The sequence below is a fragment of the Alligator sinensis genome, unplaced genomic scaffold, assembly GCF_000455745.1.
Source record: "Alligator sinensis unplaced genomic scaffold, ASM45574v1 scaffold1130_1, whole genome shotgun sequence".
Lineage (NCBI taxonomy): Eukaryota > Metazoa > Chordata > Crocodylia > Alligatoridae > Alligator > Alligator sinensis.
The window spans coordinates 744,284-757,915 of record NW_005842358.1 but is presented as its reverse complement, the minus strand read 5'-3'; positions in this window follow the sequence as shown (position 1 = coordinate 757,915).

Here is a 13,632-nt window from a genome sequence, read left to right as displayed (position 1 = left end):
GCTTTAATCCCAAACCTGAGCCAGGAACTGGGAGCTGGGGTGATCACCCAGCCATGCCCCTCCCCAGCCAGCAGGCAGGATGAGGAGGGAGCTGAGGTGGGGGGGGGGGGGGGAAAGCAGCTGCCCTATCGCTCCCATTCCCCATATTCCAGTTGGGCTGTGACTGGTGCAGGGGAGAGAGGGGAGGCATGGAGCCCACAGTAGGTCTTTACTCCCCCCCTCACCTGAGCTGGGAGCCAGGGTGATTACCCAGACAAACTTCAGTGATTTCTAAATTCCATCATCTTAAAAAAAGGCATAGCTTTACAAGCATGTCCGTCTTCTGAATGCATGTCTGTCTTTTGAAAAGAATGAATGCTTCTCTCAATATTTTCATATTGTGAAAAAAAATCACAATGTTATGATATTTTCCCCACAAAATAGTCCATTAAGAATCATATTTTTTGTGGTCAGGACTTTCAGAATTAAAATAGGCTCTGAAGTTTCAGACAGCCCCTTAGGCCTAATTAGATTACTATTTCTTTCTCTTCCAGTGACCAAAACTAGTTCTAATGTAAACTGTCCTTTAACAAACTAAGGCTGGTATTGTTGGAATGGCCTAGTAAACTAATGAATATGCACTGCCAGCTGATATGTCTGCTGTGTTGAAGTTGGTGTTTACAATGCTGCCAGCGATCTAATCATTTAACAGAAAAGTCAAAGGGCAGCAGTTTTTATGCATTGAGTCTCATACCATACAACAAGGCTCATTGTTTATAGTCATCTCCTTGGATGTGAAGTGTCTTTAAAGGATTTCTAAGCAACCATTTTGGAAGTGCTTGTTAAACATATGTTCTTCTATAGTCTATAAATATTGAATATTGAATATTTAACCTATTACACTTTTCTCTGTAGGATGATGTATGTCTCAATTTTGTTAGATCCTCGTGTGTGTAATGTGCACAACAGTATCTTAACTACACATTTTAGCAAAAGATTGATAACCTGCTTGTCAGTTGATCATAATGGGCTTATTAACATTTTTTTGACAGCTACTGATGCACAAACTTCTTGAAATTAATCTATTTTTTGAATTAGACTAAATAATATTTGATTCAGGTCTCTGAAACTGCTGTCTGAATACTTACACCCACCTTGAAACTTGTGTTCCTAGGCTCCTCTTTAAAAGCTTCAGCCTCAGTATTGTTTCTGTCATTGCATATTAGCAAGAAATATTATTGTGGTAAAACATAAGACCTCTGTCTTGGATATGCTCTAAATATTCCTTTAAAAGTGCCAGGACTCTAAATTACTCTAAATATTGTAATACTGTATATTTTTGGATCTCTTTCATGGCTACCCCTACATTAACTGGTTGTTTGATGAAAACATCATCGTCTTAGTTTTAATATCCAGTAAAGTATTTTCTCCTCCTCTCCCTTCCTTTTTTTCCCCAATTATGTCTTTGAGAAAAATAAATGAAAACACCTTTCTGGGTAATTTAGTCAGTGACTAGGGAATCTTGAGCCCTTCTCTGATTTCCAAAAATCATATTAAGTACTCTGTCTTGTATGATGAATTAGTGCTTATCTCTCCTACCTTGTGTTCTTCTCAATCTGAGAACAGGCTCTGCTCTTTTGTCCCTTCTAATATCTTAGGCTATCATAAAAGCTTCTTTTTCTTCAAGCTCTATATGACTTGGCTTAATTCCTTTCCCCTACAGACTTAAGGGATTTTTCTTCCTGGATATGAAAAAAAAAAATCTTTATTTAAAAAATAATTTAGCATTAATACCTTGCTAAATTTTCTTCTATACTGTTTCTCCCCTTTAAAACCAGGGATAAAAGAAGCATACTTGATAAAACAAAACTAAGAATGCAAGCATCGAAAATGTGTTCTTGTTAAGTAAAAAAATTATTTTTTTATTATTGAAATCTCAGGAACACCAGAAGAATAATTTATGATAAAAAGTCAATTAAACTCTAGGTCCAATCAGTAGCAATGTATGAAGAAGGGAGCAGATGCTAAAGATAGACAAATAAATAAGCTGTTACATTAACAAATTAACTCAAAGGTCAAATGGGCCAATTACTAATAGATGATAATGTCAATAAGCAATCTTCATACAGTGACTCCTCCATACAATTGAGGTTATGATATTTTACATAGATCCTTTATCTCAAAAATACTAACCCCTTTTAAACATTCCCAGTGCGACTTCCCTCTTGAAGTGTTCCACATCTGGTTCCGTATAGCTATTTTTCCTAGCACTCAAAAATGTCTTTTAAAACATAATGGATTAACTTGATATGGTTCCACAGAAATTATTTTAGTCAGTATAATTAAGAATGTTATCTTTCCATCAGTATTTAAAACATTAAAAAATAAAACTCCATAGTAGAGGTATAATTGTCTGCTAATTTCTACAAGACAGTTCAAGAAACTCTGTAGGACTTTCCCCATAAGGGATTGTTTAGATTTCAAATCTGTCTTCCCTTTACTTATTGTAAATCAGGAATTAGGTTTACAAGCTTCTTCTACTCTGAGATGTAACAGAAAAATGTTTTACCTATTTTGTATTATGACATTTTGATCATTTTTAAAGAGAGAGAAAGCAATTTACTTAGCACTTGAGTGCTTGGAAAGCTGGAAAAACTCAGAATCTCTGACTCTGGCCTGGAAGCCTTTGATAGTCTTTGTTAACAACAAATAACATTTTGCATCACAAACAAACACCATCCAGTGCATATGAGCATACCTATGCTGGCTAATGAGAGTGCAAATTCAGCAAAGGAAAAAAGTTTGCATGACTTCGAGTGGATAGGTAAAAGTTCACAGAAATTTTACCTATCTGCTAACCTTTACTTAATATAAGTAGTTTTATTGAAGTCCTAGGGGGATTATACATGTACTTAAGTTAACCATGTACATGTTCTTACAGAGAGTTGGTGAGGAAATAGATCTGAGTTGCAAGCCTCCAAGGAGTTATAAATAAGAAAAACACATTCATTTACATGAAAATTACTTATTCAGTTTGCTAATGTTTTGATGATAAGGGAAAATATTATATAGCTACAAATAGGCTTTTGCAATAAAGAAAACAGTTACTATATATTTTGTGCTATTTCTGACTCTACAAACTTAAATCCTTTAGGTAGTGACTCAGCAACTGATATAGTAAAACTTCTTTCATATGCTCTGCTACATTCCATACTGTGTGGCTCATTTTTACAAATAATGATAAAATTTAAAGCTCCATAACGCAAGCAATCTAAGGTACCTGCAAGGATTGTTTTTACTAAACTGAATTCTTCAGTAAAAAGTGTCATCAGTCACTGTGCCCAACAGAGAAAACATGTAATAGTGTAAGCTTTGGCTGACCTGACATAAGTAGGATTATTTATTATGAGTTTGATTTAAATAATAATAATTGCACACATTAAATGTGAATCTTAAAGCTTGTTGAGGGCTCAGTAAGTACCAAGGCTCTCATGAGAAAATATGTTCTTGCATACATTAAAAAAAAAAAACAATCAGAAACAAGACGTTTTGGCTCATGCCATCTGCTGCTTTCCATTTTCCTCATTTTTATTTGCCTTTTTACTTGCTATATGGTACCTCTATTGCTTCATACATCATTTTCATGTCTTTTTTATCTTAGTTGTGATCCTGGCTTTGAAAGCCCTGGGCCAAATTCTGTTCCACTGCATATGTGACTCCATTATTCTATACACATATTTTGTTTGTGAAGTCTTCACTACCATCACTACCACAGCCCCCACTGTGTGATTTTTTTCTGCTAGCAACAGGCAATGGTTTATGGCAGTGGTATTCCCATTGCTGGTTTCCATTACCCTGATCTTTAATCCCTGCCCAGGAATGCTACTCTGCAATTCTTGTTGTAATTGGCCTCAGTAGTGGCCTGTTTCTGGGGAGCTACAATTAGAGCAAAAAACTTCTGCTGTTGATCCTTCTCTGCCTAGGGTTTTTCAGGCAGGCATTTATGTATACCAGTATCAGAAAGAAACTTTGCGTTCATCAGAATGAAGTTCTTAAGAAAATAAGAAAGTAAAGAGCTGATAGCTTTCCACAGGAGCCATGATGACTAATTTCTGCATATAGCTATGCCAATGTCCCATGTCATGGTCCACAGCATCCCTGAAGGGCCTAGTCCTGGCCAGCTCCAAGTCACACAAGACTTATTGCAGTAGACTACAGTGGAACCACAGCATAGTCACATTTCTTCAATAAAGCAAACATGAATTTCTTTTCAGCCTTTGACTGAAAACAAAAGGACTCTAATATCCTATTTCTGACTAGACAGACTTACAATCCTTCAGCTGGTGACTCAGCATGTGTTGTAGTATCACTTATTTCATATGCTCTGGTAGATTCCAATCTCTGGGGCTCATTTTGTCCCCTGGCAGTTTTTCCAAGCATAGGCAAGCTTCACAAAGAAGTGTGTTCCTGTTGCATACATATCCCTCCCCAAAATGTTCCCAGGTTTCCCAGACACCTGCTGTAATACAATCTGTCTTGGTGGCAGCCAGAAGTGTCCATAAACTCAGTGTTATTTGGCACACAAGTGCAAACAGGTGTCATAAAGTATGAAGAAGCATGTGTTCCATCAGTCAGATCAAACTTAGATAGCCTCCTTCATATGAATAACTCAACAGTTCAGAAAACATAAAATCAGCTAAGCTGTCAAAGCTGGGGAGTAAGTTTAATGGGGTAAAATAAATACTGTGTATATTGAAATTCTGTCCTGAGCAGGAACTAGCACTCCTTTATCTAAAATGGAAGAGAAGCCTTGGGGAATATGAACACAGCAAATTTCATAAATTTGATTGGGCAAAACTATGCAGAACATTACATTTGATCCACTACAAGGCAATGAATTTCTGTCAGTGTGGAATACATGCAGATACCTTGGCTCGAGTTAACATAGTGGCAGCAAAATTCTGCACAAGCTGCAAATGTCTCTAGAGTAATAGCCGAAAGACCCCCATATGTATGAATTAGTTATATAGATGGGGCATAACATGGGCTCCATTATTAAAGAGGCAGAAGAGTGGAGACAGTTCTAATATTGTTTTCTGGCAGCTTTGATCCTAAGATCATGAAACTTCAAAGAATAAAGTAAAAAAAAAAGATGAAGAAAGAAAGAAAAAAAAGAAAAGAGGGAAAAAGAAGCTACCTTTGTGCTGAAACAACCAATGGAGATAGAAATTTCCATATTTATTCAAATACAGCATGAGGGCTTTTTCCACAGTTTGCATGGTGGGAAAAGCTCCTTGTCCTATATTTGCATAGAAGGAAACCTCATCAACATTGTCCATCATTGAACTGCTGCCAAAAGTAGCATGTGCTCAGTAATGGAAACCAACTCTGATGTTGATTAAATGCAGTCAACACTGAGCATAACTATAAACCATGTGGCCCATACTGGGCTAACAAACTGATGGGTACCTACCACAAGCATAGCATAACAGGGGGCCTTTCTGGGACTGGTTTGATGTCGGCCCACCCACCTGTCTCTAGGCTAACCGTCCACCTCTCTTTTCTGCCATGCCTTGATGATAACTGATAACTAATGTTACTCAGGCAAGAGGCTGCCCATTTTGAACCCCAGTGTTCAGGGGAATATCTACAGCTGTGTTCCACCCCTACATTGTGCCCCAAGCCTCACAGATGGCATCCCAGGCAGCTAAACTCAGCAGTACCCTTCACCCCACTAGCTGTGGTCCCCTCTCTGGGACCTTCGGTTCCCCCTTAGGCCCTGACCCCGTCTCAGGCCAGTCAGGTTCCCAAGCCTCTTGCTCTCTGGGCATCCCTTATTGTGGGTCCCTGGCCCTTTGACCCCTCTCTGGGTCCTGACCCTAGCATGAGCCAGTCGAGGTCCCTCGGGTCAGGTCTAAGCTGCATACCTGCTTGTACCCTCACAATTGCACTAGAACAACTGAGCCACAGGCCTTTCCATGCCACGGGTTGTTGTAAGAGGCATTACCCAACTAGGACTGTGCAGAGGCTGGAGATTATTAAGCTTCCCCTACCCACCTTTCACCAGGGAGGTTTGTGGTCCTGGCATTTCGTAGGGCTGCTACACCACCAGGAGCCCCACTAGGCCTCCCTACCCTGGCAGGGTACAGTTTTAGATTATGCCCAGGGCCTGGAGCCTCTTCCATCCCCATAGCCCCAACCCATACCTCCAAGAAGATGTTCCTGAGCCTCAACTCAGTCAGCTGTAGTCTCTCTCACAGCTGCCAGCAGCAAACTGCTGCTTCCCCTATTTATAGCCAGATCTCAAAATGGCCACCACAATCAAGCACCTGGCTGCTGTCTGCTCCAGCTCATAAAGTGGCAGGCACCACCAGTGCCCTGACACAGATAGATATATTAACATAGGCTATCTGAATAAGATATGGTAGTGCCAATTGTGTTTGCTGCTGACTCTATCTTTCTCAGTGTTGACTCTGTTTCAAGTCATGATGAGCCATTACACTGCATATATTTCAACTTACTTTTCACTCCCACAGCAGAGCTGTGCCTTTCCAACTATTCCTGTTTCTTCACCAGCCTTAAATGTGTTGCGAACATCATCAAATGGGCCCCAAACAGTTCACCCAGAATACCTGAGTCACCCCCTTTCTCAGCTTATTGCATATGAGTAGTATGGTCACACACTCCATGAAGTGAAGCCAGACCACGTTGCCCTGCACCTCATCTGCATATAAATTTTTGGAAGATCCTAGGAGTCATGACAAGAACACCCAGTTCCAATCATGAGTGAGGGACTAATTAGTACATGGATCCTTTGTGGGTGGGTATTTGTAGTACATACACATACTGAGCAGTGCTTGAGCTATGGGGTCAGTATGGCTTGACATGCTGTTGAATCTTCGTGTGCCCAGCCCATGGCCTATCTGATAAATCATTAGCTTTCTGGCTTTGGACTAATATCATGCATAATGAGCATGTTTACACATACCATTAGCATGGCAGCAATAAGCTGAGGAGCCCTGGCACTGAAGCACCCTCATCCCACAACCAGTTGGTCAGCATCTACGTGTGTGCTGCTCTGCATGAAAAAACTCTGCAGCAGGGTAGGACTCGTATTTATAAGTCCTACCTTGTGGTGCACTTTATTAGTTTCATGAGTCATAATAGAGGTGCATGTGTAGATGATGAGATATTGACTGAGCAGTTAGTCAACTGTGCAGTAAATGTCTCATGTAGATGCGCCCAGCTTGTACTATATACAAGTATTATTATTTTTAAAATGATAAATTTTCCATGTAAAGGATATAATTATTGGGGGATAATCTTATATTCAGAGTCATCTTATATTTGAGTAAATGCCTTTAAAATAAGTTTTGTCCCTATTAATGTTTCTGTTTTCTTTCTGATTCTAATATTGAAGTCAGTATATCGAAAAGCAGGCTTACCGTTCAGCTAGAACTAACACAGTCTTCAGAACAAACACATCTCTGAGCTGCATATGTACGTGGGACAATAAAAATCACTGGAACTCATTATACAGGTGACAGGAAGTGTGTATTTGTAGGATAAAACTCTATAGTGTTGCATAGTAAACAGAAAGCACGTGTCACGAGGTGACAGGCTCAGGTGGTTGGAAACCCTAATGCTGGGGATGGAGGGGTATAAGAGTGCCAGAGGCCCCAGCAAGTGGCTTGGGGAGGGCCAAAAATGGAGGTAAATTAGCTGCCACAGATGCAGCAGCTGGAGGTGTGGAGGGATGGCCAGCACCACCCACATAGTTTTTAAACATGCTGTCAGTACACCTGAGGGGACACTGGCATGTGATGTCATCTGCCAGCTCCAGAAATTGGCTGCTACAACTGTCACGGGATGGTGAGACAGGGCAGCGGCACAGCAGCTGCAAGTTCCCAGATGGTGCGTCTGAGCATGCAAACCCAGGCATGCATGGAAGGGGCACCCAGAGGGGTGTTGCCCCCATCATGAGGACAACACCAACCCTGAGGAGGATGAGCCAAGGATTGGGGGACCCCAGCAGACCCAAAGGGATGAGAGAGTAAGAGGGTGGGAGCAACCTCCTGGCTTTGTGTTTCTTTTTTTCTTCTTCTGTTTGGCTCTGTGTTTGGAGACACCATCCTCACACTCCCCAAGTTGCCAAGGCAAGGAGCCTGGGAGCCTCCATAGAGCCTGAAGAAAAGACCCCAATCTGCAGCAAGGCCAAGTGCTGGCCCTGCCAGGCTGGGCTGTCTCAGGGGATGAACTGTGGTCTAAGGACTAAAACAGTCCACACAGAGGATTTAGATTTGTGTTTAATTTTGGTTATGGAGTTGGTTATGGAATAGGGACAAGAAGCCACCCTCTCCACATTTCAGGAATCCAGTAACTTCAGAGCCAGTCAGTTGGCCCCATCCTGGGAAGGCGGTCAACACAGCTGGGGTCACAGGGTAGTCCTAGGTGGATATGAGCCCAGCCCAGCAGGCGTACTACTATCCATCTGAAAGCTGCCTCATGGAAGGGGTGTAGGGGAGGATGAGCTCTAAGAAGGATCCATACAGAGCATGCCCAAGGGAGTTGATAACATACAAAAAACCTCCCGCATTTCCTTTTAAGACCAAAGCATGGTGGGCAGGTGACAGGAAGCTCCCTTAGGTGATCAGCTCAGCTGTGCCAGGAACCACAAGTGTCCAAGCTTGGGTCACAAGGCCACGAGCTATTCAGAAGTAGCTGTTCAAGCTGAGATGAGACAGCACATCTACATGAGAAATTTACTGCTGAGTTGTCTAATTAGCTCTACAGTAAACATCTTGGTGTCTACACATGTGGCCCTATTAGGCCACCGGAAATGAATAAATGCTATAGCTGAGTAGTACTTGTAAATACTCCACAGTTTACATATGCAGTTTTTTACTCTGCAACACTGCACATGTAGACACTAGCAGCTGCCTGCCAGCTAGTCCTGCACTGGAGCACCTTCATGCCCAAGCCAGTCCCTCTACAGCACACTGAGCTGGGTTGGAGAAGCCCCAGGCTGGCAGGCTGAGTCCCCAGCCAGCTGGAGCTGCTCCAACCTAACTCAACGTGCTGGGGTCCTGAGTGCATGTGTAAACACAGCACACAGGAACAACAAACTCTGGCACAATATGCACCAGAGTTTATTATTTTGCATTCATATGCACATGTAGCCATGCTCACCGTTATTATGAGAGTTACAAGAAGCCTGAATCTCTTTGTATAAAGACAATAGCAAATGAATGAAATGTGCAAAAATGTTAACATGAGCCATTAAGACAGCTCACAGAACCTCTCTCATGTTCTTGCAGGAAGCCCTGTAACTGGGGTATAACAATGCTGTAGATCCTTAATGATTTTAGGTTATAGTGCAGTGACTCTATAACCATAGGATCCAAAAACAATAAACTGCATCTGTAAAGAAAGATGAACTCTAAACCAAGATGGACTTGTGCTACAAAATTCAATAGAGGTGTTCAATCACTGACAAAAAATCTAATAGACACCTTTATTAAATACCCAACAACATGCTGCACCAGAAAAAAAGCAAATCCTTGGTTTGCAGAAGAATGGATTTCACTAGAGAGCCATACAATGACTGCCTCAGCACTTGAGGTTAAACAAAAATCAGAATGATATAAGTATCTGTCACATAAATCATTAGAGTGTAGGTGTTCCTCAGGATGGGCTGGAATGATCTGGTTAATATCTTCTGACAGGTAAGCAAAGTTAGAGAGAAATCAATAACTGGCAAGACAGCGTTGCTATAAAATCAGTCCCAATTATGCCATCTTCAAACATGAGGGCAGCCTGCTTTGAGAAAATGGGATACTGACAGTGCCTCAAATATCCAAATACAGTTTACAAGCTCCTGAACTGTTATGGGTTGCAATCCTGCAAACATTTATATATAAACAGTGCCATCGATCTCCCCAGATGAGGTACTCGCATCTTTAAGTACTTGCAGGAGCACTGCTATATATATAAATAACAGGATGTTCAGATATAACAATGGACAATAATTTAGGCACAGGAGGACATGCATTAGGGGTGTGTGAAATGGGTTGTATTCAATTCGGATTCAGATTCAGCCTGAATCAGGGACAGTGATTCAATTCGTTGATTCGGATCACTCTCCCGATTCGGCCAAATCTGAATCTGAAGATTCAATGCTGATTTGGAGAATCAGCAATTCGGCTATAGACACATTGCTATAAATGTTTTTTCTACCTACTTTGAGGTACCAGGCACAGCTTGTGAATGCTGCGATGGTGGGGCAGATGGAGCATCCCACAGGAGTTGGGGGGAGGGGGGCCCGCATGCTTGGCGGCAAACCCAGAAGTGGACCAGATGTACTTCCAGTTCACTTCCAGATCCACCACCGAGCATGTGGAGGGCCACCCTACAGCCCCCCAGCTCTGCAATTGGCCGTGGGGGGGGGCAGTGCCCCCCCCAGACACAAGAAGTACCAATTGCTGAGCTGAGGGGTTGGGGGGAGGTCCCCTGTGAGCTCCCCAGTGGACCCAGAAGTGAACCGGAAGTGCTTCTGGTCCACTTCCGGGTCTGCTGCCAAGCGTGCTGCGAACCCCCCGCACTCCCGTGGGACACTCCATCTGCCACAGCATCTCAGCATTCACAAGCCTCATGGGACTATGAGGTATGTAGAAAAAACATTTAAAGCTGTGTCTATGGCCAAATCATTGAATCTTTCCAAATCTCTCTGAATTGATTCAGAGGGCTCCGATTCAATTCAGAGAGATTAAAGGGTCTCCTGATTCAATTCAGATTCAGAGATTCAGCCTCTGAATTAGTCTGTATCTCTGCCGAAATGAATCGGTGACCGAAGCTTCACACAGCCCTAATATACATGGGGAGAGCTGATCATCTTGTCCATAAGGGTTCCAGGGATAAACCATATTCATTCCAAACTTCAGGATTTAACAAGACAGAATGCCTATTGTCCATGGAAGATTTAATATACATTGCACTTCTGCAAAATACATTTTTATCTGTCCAAGTCCCAAAGAATGTTAGACAGGAATAGGGAGCTAAGATGACCACCCACATTAGTCACTTTTGTCTCTCCCGCTACCCAGTGCCTTGCAGACATGGTGCTCATGCTTCACTGCTGGCACACTGGAAGAACCTCCTGCAGAGGAAATGTCACTCACGATGTTTTACAGGCTGACCACATAAACACACCATTGCCAGGCACCTGTGCTCCAGGGCAAGAATCCAACCAACTTGAGAGCAGGCACCATTCCATCTTGACAGATGGGGATTAATGTACACAGCTAAGAGACCATGTGCTGTACATGTACCAAGTATGAGTATTCCGGGCTGGATTCCCAGCTGGGATCATCTTAGCTGAAGTCCATACTGAGTTTCTGCTGTTGTGATTAAGGGAATGTGACATCCATGATCTAGATATAAATTGCATCAATTTTCCAAGAAATAAGCATTTTCAAATACCATGAAAATACAGCAAGTTTGCAGCCAGAGACAATGGAATAAAGTGGTTTTCAGAGGAAGAACTATTACAACTAAATAACACACCTGGGAATAACAATGTGGAACAGGAACTCAATCTATACTGCCTCTCTAAAATTAAGGATCCTAAGGAAATGAGGCTCCCTCTGTGCTCTATAGGGGGACATTGAAAGTAGCAAGAGGTTTTCTCTAATACAGTGGTGCTCAACCTTTTTTACTTGGGGGGGGGGGGGGGGGGCTGGATGGGCAGTGCCCAGTCAGTCCACAGGTCAGATCTGGCCAGTGGTCCACATTCAGCGCTCAGGGCAGGTGCAGCAGGACCATCCAGCCACATGGAGGAGGGTAGCAACCCAGCCCCACACAAGGAGAAAGGGGCATGGCTCTTCCCTGCAGGGGGAAGGAGGTGTGACCTGGCCCCAACCTGACCCTGCCCAAGGAAAGGAGACATGGCCTGGCAATACAGGGTGGGGAGGGTGTGGCCTGGCCATGAACTGGAGCCACAGGGGGAACAGACATGGTCCAGCCCAAACCCGACCCTGTAGGGGGAAAGGAACATGATCAGCCCTGCTTGCGGGGCAGGGAAGGGTAGATGGCATAGCCCTGATATAGCTGCAGTGGGAGGGGGCATGGCTTTGCCCCACAGACCAGCTGGGCCATGTGGGGCTTGGGATTTGGGAAATTTGCAGGGGGGAGGGTGGCCATCTAACGGGCCACCACTCTCCTGCCGCCAAATTTCCTGACCTGTGGGAATTCCCCTGGGCCAAATGCAATGGCTCCATGCACTGCATTTGGTCCATGGGCCAGAGGTTGAACACCCCTGTCCTAGTACATAAATAAGCAGGATGTGTAAGTTACATTTTAACATTATGCACTTCGTCTCACACGCACATTCCTCCAGGTATATACAGTGCAACACACACACACACACGTGTGTGCACATCCCCAACAATAAAAGAAACCACCCTTTCCATAAATACCATTGTTTACAATAGAGGCAAGGATTTCTTATAGTGGTTTCTTTTAGTAGACCAATTGCAGAGCTGGTTTGTACTAATCAGACCTGATAAAGAATGTCTTGCTTTTGAAAGCTTGTCTATCCCAACTATGCAGTTGGTCTAATAAAAGATATCACCCTAAGAAATCCTTGCCTCTCACATAATGTATGAATCATTATGGCTAGAACATCGCTCTTACACTACTGTAATATTATGTTTATAATATAAGTTACCATGTCCATCTTAGTGAAAGTGGACCAAAGGGAACTGAAATATAACAAGTAGAAATAGAGGAAAAAACACAAAACAATAATATTTGTTAATATTTGCTACTGAAGCCTTTTGTCAAAACCAAGTTCCTGTTGCATAGCCACTCATGAGGAATGAATTGGGCCTGGTCCAAAGCCCCGGAAACCAGAGAACTCAGAAGAATGATAAGGATATCTATGAGGAAGCCCTCAGGGCTCAGGCTATAAATTCATCTCCAGCTTTGAGTGGAACAATATTTACAAGAGAGAACTGCTAGCCCCCATTAAAAAAAAAAAGAAAGATTCTTCACCACAGAAAGGAACTATGCAGGAAATGCCAGAGGTCTGTAGGATATATTATCTTTCCCAGGGATTCTCTGTGGAGCTGGCAGGGACAAGGTATATGTAATTGGTCTGACTTCCACCAAACACAGGGTCACACACTCATCATGATCTTCATTCTTTTGGAACCTATTCCCATGGAAAGATCATCATGAAGGGTTGAAGGCAAATGCCCCTTCTGGTTGTGTCAGGACCTGTATTCCTCTGGCCATACAGACACTGTCTGGTTCACTGTAAGACAAGACTAGAAAATAAGAGCACATACATCACGGATGATTTTAAAAGCTAATTTTGGAAATTGCATGCATAAAATGCGTTATCAGTTATCAAGATTAGTATTCATGCTTTCTACGACAGCATGACAGTTTGACAATTGGATGGTAATTAATTGATAATCAATTTAAAGGAATATGTAAAGCATAAATAACATTACTAAAACCATTTTATCCCTTTGATAATAAATGGTACTTACTTATGATGATGTGAGGAGTTTCAAAGATTCATAGATGTTAGGGCCGGAAGGGACCTCAATAGATCATCGAGTCTGACCCCCTGCAAAGGCAGGAAAGAGT